At 39.5% G+C, this 8891-nt stretch overlaps 1 long non-coding RNA gene across 1 annotated transcript; it reads right to left on the reverse strand.

Moving 5' to 3' along the window:
• Positions 1-4033: 4033 nt before the first annotated feature.
• On the reverse strand, positions 4034-8557 carry LOC147755472 (uncharacterized). Its single transcript, XR_015329162.1, has 4 exons — positions 8473-8557; positions 5977-6177; positions 5436-5745; positions 4034-4601 (listed from the first exon to the last, which is right to left on the reverse strand). It is a non-coding gene; the product is annotated as an uncharacterized LOC147755472 (long non-coding RNA).
• Positions 8558-8891: the final 334 nt, after the last annotated feature.

Consider the following 8891-nt stretch of genomic DNA (forward strand, 5'->3'; position numbering starts at 1 on the left):
TCGCACCGTCAACGCCATTTGGAGGTTAAAAATTAATTCTTGCCTCTCTCCGCCAAAACAAGACACAACCGTCCGAATCTGGACGGCATTTTAACCTTGAAGCTTCCTCTTATGTGTATTCACTGCAAAATTCATGCCGTTGCAAAACATTGTATGACACCCACGGTTTACTAACATGGCACTACCGTACTGCATGCACCAACAACAATGCTCGCGGCCGAGTGTTGCTATCTCTGCTGAGGCACATTTCCTCTAGGCCCTTTACTTGCTTTTGAGTTACCATTGCCCCGTCAACCCCCGCCCTCGACTGGTGTGGGCAACAGCAATAGTGGAATTTGCAATCAAGTGAGGAAAAAGAATAAACTAGCTTGTAGTTTATGTCCTTCGTACTGTGTAAGAGCATTCTCCGACTCATCCGTGTATTTCGCTGTCCGTTCATCACTGACTGCCAAGTTGGATCCGTCGAATAGTGAAGGTTCCAAATATAGCTGTACGCATATATTCCCAACTACATAAAACTGCCCTGCATCGTGAGTGAATAGGTAGAAAGCAGCTTACGGAGCCTTTGCTTTCTCTTCAGCTCTTTCCGTCCTTTTCTAGGTGCGCATATGCTTATGCATATATATAGACTGTGTCCTCACGCATACACAAAGAGCACAGTTTGGACGCCTAGCCGTTCATGTATTTCCTCCTGAATATCTGCTCTATCCCAACGAAACTACAATTGCCCTACAGCGGTTGAAACAACTTCAGCTACCAATCATGCCAAGCATAGAAAAAAAATAAAGAGCATTGGAGATGGAGCAGAGTGGTGATGGCTCTGTGCCAGCAGGATGTCAAGTCTTGGCAATGACTTGGAGCTGAAAAAGATCGAGGCCCTGGCGGGAATACTGTGAGTGAGTAAAACACCGAGTCAAGTAGCTCTCAAGAGGCACAACGTACAGGACACAGTGATGTGCAAGACTCACGAGTTGGACGAGGATGGCGTAACGGGACGGGGTGTTATCCGTGGTAAGCGGAAAACACAACAGACAAGCTGATGACATTGGCATCCAATTTTATTTCCTTTCGATTCTTGACCTACACTCGATCTAGTGTATTGTAGCTTGATTTCGTAGCACTGTTCGGAACTCTAACAATGATATTAATATTAAATAACAAAGCTCTTAATGGACCCAATGGGCTACAAATGAAATCGCACGAATGTTCTGCGCACATAAAGGATCTCAAGACCCAATTACCATAGGATTAACAATAGAACGACAATATCTATGCAAATTCTAAATCATTAGATCTGATCGTAGCGCATCTTGACACAAATAATTAGCAGCAATAAAAGAATCGCATGTGGTCCTAACCAGCGTTTAGCTTTCTATTCAGTTATGCATTGAACTATATAAAATTATGTTAAATTCAATTAAATATTACCAAACTTTAACGTGATGTAATACTAGTCGTCGCACATATCTTTACTCTGTTTTTTTTTGTTACTATACCTTCTACAACGATAATAATAACAGTAATAATAGTGAAATTTCGCTTCGTTTTTGATCAGCAGCCATCGTAAATTCTGTTTCAATTCCATCCCCTTCGTCGAATTTTCTACCACCCGTCTGTTTCGTAAATTGATTTTTCTGTCGAAAGAAGGCACTGGTGCCTCGGTGTCCTTCGATGGCGATTGGCTGCACTTTTTTGCAGGTGTCCTGTTAGTGGTGACCGATACTGAAATGGCGTATCTTTATACGAAATAATTTTTGCGTAATCGCATTGTGTATAGAAGGAGGCAGTTTTTTATACAGATCTACCTCTGAGACCTTTTTCTAAACACCATAACCAAGTAAATTCGTTCGGTCAAGCAAGTAAGGACCCCCGTTTGTCGTCTTCAGCATATTGGAAGACTGTTCGATGCCGATAACGTTACCGGGACAACCGATCGCGCTCTATCGATAATTCAACGAGAGATATCTAACTCTATTAACAGCGTTTGGTCCTTAAGAACAAATTTTATCAATAGCTGAATATATACACTTTAATGTAATGTATGATCATAATTCGTGATAGTTTGACCAGCTAGGGTGCGTTGTGAGTTAGTTCTCGTTCTGTTTGTGTGATATTAAAATCTCAGTATACTGCTGTTCGGCAAATGTTTAGCTGCGTTTGCCCTAGGTGAGACTTCAATCAACTTGGAAATTTATATATATATATATATATATATATATATATATATATATATATAAGGGGAATAAACGATATAATATCACTGTTTCAATTCAAAACTTAGCATTCGACCACGGATACTGTCAAAAATGAAACGTAATGTTTTTGTTTTGTTTATGCGTGTATACGATACTTCATTTTGTCGAATTGAATCTTTTGGATCTACTATTTATAACTTGTTTGTACCTAGCAATCAGGCAAATGCTGACCTAATGCGCTCCATTGCATGGCCTTGCTGCACCTAACGCAGGAAGATAGCTCGTTGTAATGAAACGAAGCGATATGCCAGTGTATAACGGTAGCCGGTTAAAATATGTTACACGGTCACTGATTGACTCGTTTTAGAAGATTAAAGAATTTAGGCGCTGGAAATATGTCGAATATGTGAAGGGCTGCGAAAGTAGGCATCATGTCTTTCAACTTCCATCATGTTTCTCTGTCTACTCTTAATGATTACTGTTATTATTTTTATCAGATCTAACAGTCATAACCGCGTCGTGACTGAGCCATGCAATTCCGATGACTGCACCCGCTGTGGAGAAATCTAATGGACTAAAATCACTGCATGTTTTTCTTCATTACTGAGCGAGCAAACTAACTGATTGATGTTTACATGTCTTGATTGCATCATGCTGCAGTAGTGAGCTGTTTGCTATGTAAACTTTTAAGGACACGTGGTGGCCTAGGTTCAAAGCCTGACGTGAACACGCATTGTTTTGCAATGGAATCTGGGCGTCTGAAACTGGGCAGTACGAGACGTAGAGCTCGAAACAAGTTTAGCTCGATGACTATCATTATTAACGTCAGTTCCTTTGCATTGTGATCAACTTCTGAAAAGAATAACGAAATCGCCAAAAAAAGTAACTTCTATTTTTTACTATAGCATTCTTGTATAAGGGGTATTCGTACAAAATTTTGGCAGATCTATAGCGTTTCCAAAGCTGATTCATTTTTGAACCTTTGCGGTAACCTGTCAGCCAACATCGATGAACGTCGTAAATAGGTTGAACTCTTTTTATTATTGTTACCTGTGACGTTCTCTTTTTTATATAATGTAGGCTGCTGCGTTTGGTCTTTTTTTTTCTTAAAATGTCAATATATTTGAATATTTATTTACACAGGAAGGAGTACAAATAAAGATCGCGGAAAGGAAGCTTTGAAACAATCAGAATCTAGCTAAGGTATTCCTGCGGCAAAATTTTTCTAGTTTTCTCCATTTTGAATGACCCAGTATGTTACATATGCATTCGTCGTTAAGTTTATTACTTAGCCAGAATTTTCCTAGTTCTGAATAGGAAGTAGCAAAAGAATCTGTTTTTTATTTAGGAAAACTTGCTAATCTGAGTACCCAGATTTTTTCGATATTTTCAATGACAGATTCAATATATGAGTGTTGAAAACGCATAGTTATAGAAATGTTAATTGGAAATGTTCTGGCTATTAAATGAATACCTTAAAACGGCGGATTATAGATAAATTCGTTTTATATGAAAAGTTTGCATTTATTAGAAGGATACCACAATGACCACTTTCTCTATGGTAAAACTTAAGGCTAACACCTTATATGCGGACCTATCGCAGACAGTTGGTATCGTCCACAAAATCGTGATTAATCGTCATTTAAGAACATTTTTTTATATCCGCAGGTTGACAAGCCATTGACTAGTGCAGGATACAGTGTCTACGCAAGAAGTCCATTAATTTTTTAGGTTTCTGTTAAAATTTATTATAACTAGCGCCTATTCAATCTTGTTATCAGTGTATTGTCTCTGAGCTTTCGATCATATTTGCGTGTAAGACGCTTCAATTAGGGGTGCTTAAGTAAGGAATATCACATGAATCAAGCATAAAATGAATTGACTGAATAGTTACTATTCAATTCAGTAATTTCAATATGAATTTATATTCAAGAACAGCCAGATTCTGAGTCAAACATAAAGAATCATTTTGCGAAAACTAAACATTTATGACACCAAGTTTGTCATACTAGTCTCACTGAAGATATCAACGATAGGTAAAAGTGATGCATATGAGCCCAATGTTTACCTGTTGTATGCATATTAGGTAAGCTTGAGGTTTCGACAGGACGTTCACGTACACTGCTTGTAAAGATAATTAGCAGAATCGCTATAAACAGGTAACAGAGTAGGATATTCTTAGTTTTTCTCTAACGCGCCCACAACATGTTTCCCAGGCCCACTGATAAAGTATTTTCGATTTCCGCACGATCGTTTTCTTCTCGTGATCTCGTTTTCTGCACACAGCTGCCGACCCAGCAGAGTGCAAGGGGCTCCATACCTTGGACATTGAGAGTGAATGAAGATTTTGGACTAACGTCGTCAGCGACGAACTGTCTCAATAGGAAATTCATAGTTGCCATCTCCCTGCAAATCAGAAACGTCATGGACCTTTATGGACGTGTCCAGCATGAAGGACGTCCAGGCCGCATGTCAGTCTTCACATGGGCCGTTGGCCGATATGCGCGTTGACGCTTGGGGGAATCCCCGTGGCTGCATGTTAAACGTCCCTAACGGACTTGTTACAAAGTAATTCAGCGGTAGATGGTGCGTTCATAAGAGAAGCGGCCGCAACAAATTGACAAAAAACTTAAGCCACTGAGTCCCGTTCTGTATGAAAGATAAAACTTCTTAAAAAAACAACTTGTAGGTATTATTATATTGTTAAAATTAGATGTAATTATATGAGAGTTTATTATTTATCTTTAGCTTTACATAGGCAATGCGGGAAACATATTTCGAATCTTTAAATCGATATCATAAATGAAAAACTATCAGATTAAGTTCGAATATTACAATAAAACCATATGAGCAGCTAGACAAGGGGAAACATGTAAAAAATTGTTCCTCAAATTTAAGTTGCGAACGAAAAACAAAAGTAATTTTTTCCTTTACCTACAACTCGTTATAGCAACCTATTATAAGATGATAACATTTGAAAGGATGTAGGTCTTTGTCAACAGGTAGGCTTATGTAAGGTCCCTTTGTAATACATTAATGCGACAAATGCGTCTCATACGTTCTCTACATTAGGCCTTTACATTGTTCATTAGCTAACTCTTCAATCCTGCAAAAAAGTTTAGATCACCGGCAACATAAATGCAAAATTTTCGACTAGGCACACTCAGGCTTCACCTGCTTGCATTATATCCCTTTAACGCTACGCAAAAGTTTTATCTAATATTGTATGTCCTGCCTTACTTGGTTCCATTTTTGCGGTGTTGTGCCGCAAGCTACACAACGACTGCTCCGAGCGTCAAAACAGCCGAAGTGTCATTTGCCAGACATCCGAATAGGCATCGTCGAATAGTACCGATAAACGAACGACTTGCTGACGCAGCGGACGCTGGAACAACTCTGGCTACCAACAAAGTTGTTTTGCGAATACATACGATAGGCCAACAACTCCCGGAAGTTGCAAGGTCCGGCCCAAAGTATCCAACTAGCATCGCTATCGGACAGTGGCATCCAACATTAGGTAGCTGCTCAGAGGGTCCATTTTGGTCCACGTCTGATAGAATAAGATAAATCGTTAGATGATGCGGTAGACTATAGCAAAACATAATTTGGCTAAAGCAGTCCACAAGACACGTGACCATAAAGATATGGGATCCACACACAATTCCATTGTTGATCAAATCAGGAATAGGTATGCTGAACTCATTAATTCTTATACATTAGATAATTTTTCATCTGTGTGATCAAGATGGATAAAACGGTTGCGTAAAAATATCTGACAGACCATGTGGCGTCTAAGCAGGGTGTATTTTTCACGAGGGGACTAAAAGATGGATTCGCGCAAACGCGAATTCGGCCACAACGGAGCAACCGGTCATTCTCGGAGTAGCGGTGAGAAGGAGACGAGAATTTGCATACGTTCAGGTCTACGATAGCAGAGTTGGTGATAGGGCGGCAGCGTGCTGACGAGACGAACTGGTATATTCTGAAGATCGTTGTGAAGATGAACATCAAGGACGTATAAGCAAGGGACGATGAACAGGCAAAAAGCCGCCAGAAATAGCGGCTTTAAATATCCAAAAACAGGCAAAAAAACAAAGCTGACGAATGTTTCAGTTAACAAACAGGAGGTTGGTAAAAACCTAATCTCTATTGCATCAAATTTAGTACATTGTCGAAAAATGAAATGATCGTAGTAAAAAATTAAACTTGTGTGATATTAACAACGCAGAGGTGTACGTCGAAAGCAATAAGCGTACCAAGATTGTATGAGGAGCGAGACCGTACGGCGTTGAAGAAGAGGTTAGTATTTTGATAATCAAAAGCATAAGTGGGAAGTGTTTGTCGTGAGGCATTGTTCTTCATTTTGATACGATTAAATCGATTTGTCTATGTAAGTAAAAATTATTATCTCAGCGCATGGTCGGGACACCAGCTTTTGCGTGTCGTTCGTTGCTGTTAGACCTACAGTTATTACTGCGATTGTTATTATTTTCGCTTATATGCGGCGAGTCTAAAGACAAGTTTTAACTGAATGATAAGATCGTGAACAATTCCCGACCGATCGACAATTCCCTCAAAATGGCTTTCAGCAGAGCCTAGACTAAATTCTACCTAATTACGCCTATATTGCGTTCGGTCCTTTATTTATCTATATCTAAACTCGACATAATGATATGACAAAGGATTCAGCATCATCTCCTTAACATTAGAAATAAAGTAACCGTTGAAGTTCAATATACTTCATGTGTTGGTATTGTGGCTGTTCTTATATCGCACACACGTCCATGGTGGTCGTAAGCCTTTTTGTTTTCCATAGAAGGTAAAAGAGCGTTAACACAACCTCGCATCACATGCCCTGACCTTCTTTAGGCTTCGTTTAAAGAGAAGTTTCCTGTAGCCACTTCGCCTGGCGCATGCAGACGGTCATTTCGAGAAACGAAAAAAGAAAAAAACACAAAAGCATGCTATTCTGCACGGTAGGTTGGTTTCGATCAGCTTTTTCAAACGTGAGACATCTGAAGATGCCATACACGCGTATTGTTGCTGGCTGTTTTCAGTCAAATCAGCAATAAATGATAACCTTGAACATGCAAAATCAAGCAGGCCCTTTCAGGTTCACCGGTGCAACCAACAAGTGTGAGAATTCAGGATCACCTCCGGTTCAATAGGTTCAGCAGGTTTAATAGAACCGGCCATTGCAACACAAGATGGTAAATTGAGTATAAGTATTCATTTGTTCAATGGTACACTACGGTTGAGGCCGGCGGGTTCGTTTCTCTGAGAGACAGTAACAGACACAGTGGCTGGTGGCCAAATGGTATCCGGAGGCAGATGAAGTGCTTGTAATCCGGAAACTTCTTCAGGCTACAGATGAGGTAGGAAACAGTTACAGGTGTATTGATAAATAAAATAAATAAATAAATAAAAAATCACTGCAGATGTGGACGTCCTCTTCCTTCAAACGATAAACGTTCACCGGGGCTTATCCCCCCACAGAGGTGAGCTTTCAGATGTACAGGCAATCTCACTCTACACTACAGCTTGTCTCAGCCGGTTACCGTGAACTGAATTGATTTGCACCCATTTGGATCTTGAGAGGTACACATGTAACCTAGCGGGAGTAAGTTAGATAGGCTTTGCACAGCCGAGTACACAAGTACATAAATGGAAAAACTTTATTGAATATATATACACTATGAATGTATAGTCAAGTTCTTGATAGCGCGTTCGACTTGCGTCCATGCTAGTTATTGTACTATTAAAGGACAACGAAATAACTTACTCTAGACAGTCTATGTAGTTTCTTTCGGTAGCATTCATATTACAACTGAAGCGTTCACAGACATAGATTTAACTTAACCAGATTAAGAATTTAGATTTCACAGTTCATAGTTTCTTGGATCTGTGTTTGCCCGGTTAATTCACGATTAACTTAATTGGGAAAACCTCCTTTAAAAGTAAACGTCAGTACGAGCAATTTAAAAAAGATACTATTTTCATACCTGCCGTGACCTCTGATTTCTGATTTGAGCATACAAGGCTGTTCAATTTTTAATAGGTATAATTATTCCAAGTGTTTCATGCGGTACTGGCCGTTAAGCATTGATTCATACGGCTGTCTATTTCAAATTGAAAGAGAAAAGCCTCCAATGATCCCAACACAGTTGACAAATACATTGCCACAACGCTACCGCTGGAAACGAGTTAATCGGTAATGACACCATGAACGCGGCGGAAACTTTTTGAAAGAACCTAACGACTAACCGATTTTACGTACATATCAGACGTCGTTTGCGGCGTCATAGCGGTGAGGAACCCTAGCCGTCTCAATTTTTTACTTTGTCCACACGCTAAAAGAACCGATTGCAAGCAAACAATCTTATAAGCCCATTCGTTGTTTTTATGTATATGCAAAAAAAGTTAATGCATCAATTGATGCACTAGAAATTTAGACTTCGAACGAGCATGACTTAACAATAGCGTTAAACGAAGATTCGAAGCATCATTTTTCGATTGAGGTTTATCGATTACTGGCTGTATTGATTTAAACATGTGATGATGTTTATTTCGCCTAAATTGACCATGAAAATATTTTTTTCTGGGCGAATTTTCAAACTGAAGTGCCTCACAACTTCTGCTTCTGGAGCCTCTCCGGATGGTACCGCAATAAGCAAGATATGCCAGTGGTCTTATAAC

The sequence above is a fragment of the Varroa destructor genome, unplaced genomic scaffold, assembly GCF_002443255.2.
Source record: "Varroa destructor unplaced genomic scaffold, Vdes_3.0 BEIS01000005.1, whole genome shotgun sequence".
NCBI classification, from domain to species: Eukaryota; Metazoa; Arthropoda; class Arachnida; order Mesostigmata; family Varroidae; genus Varroa; species Varroa destructor.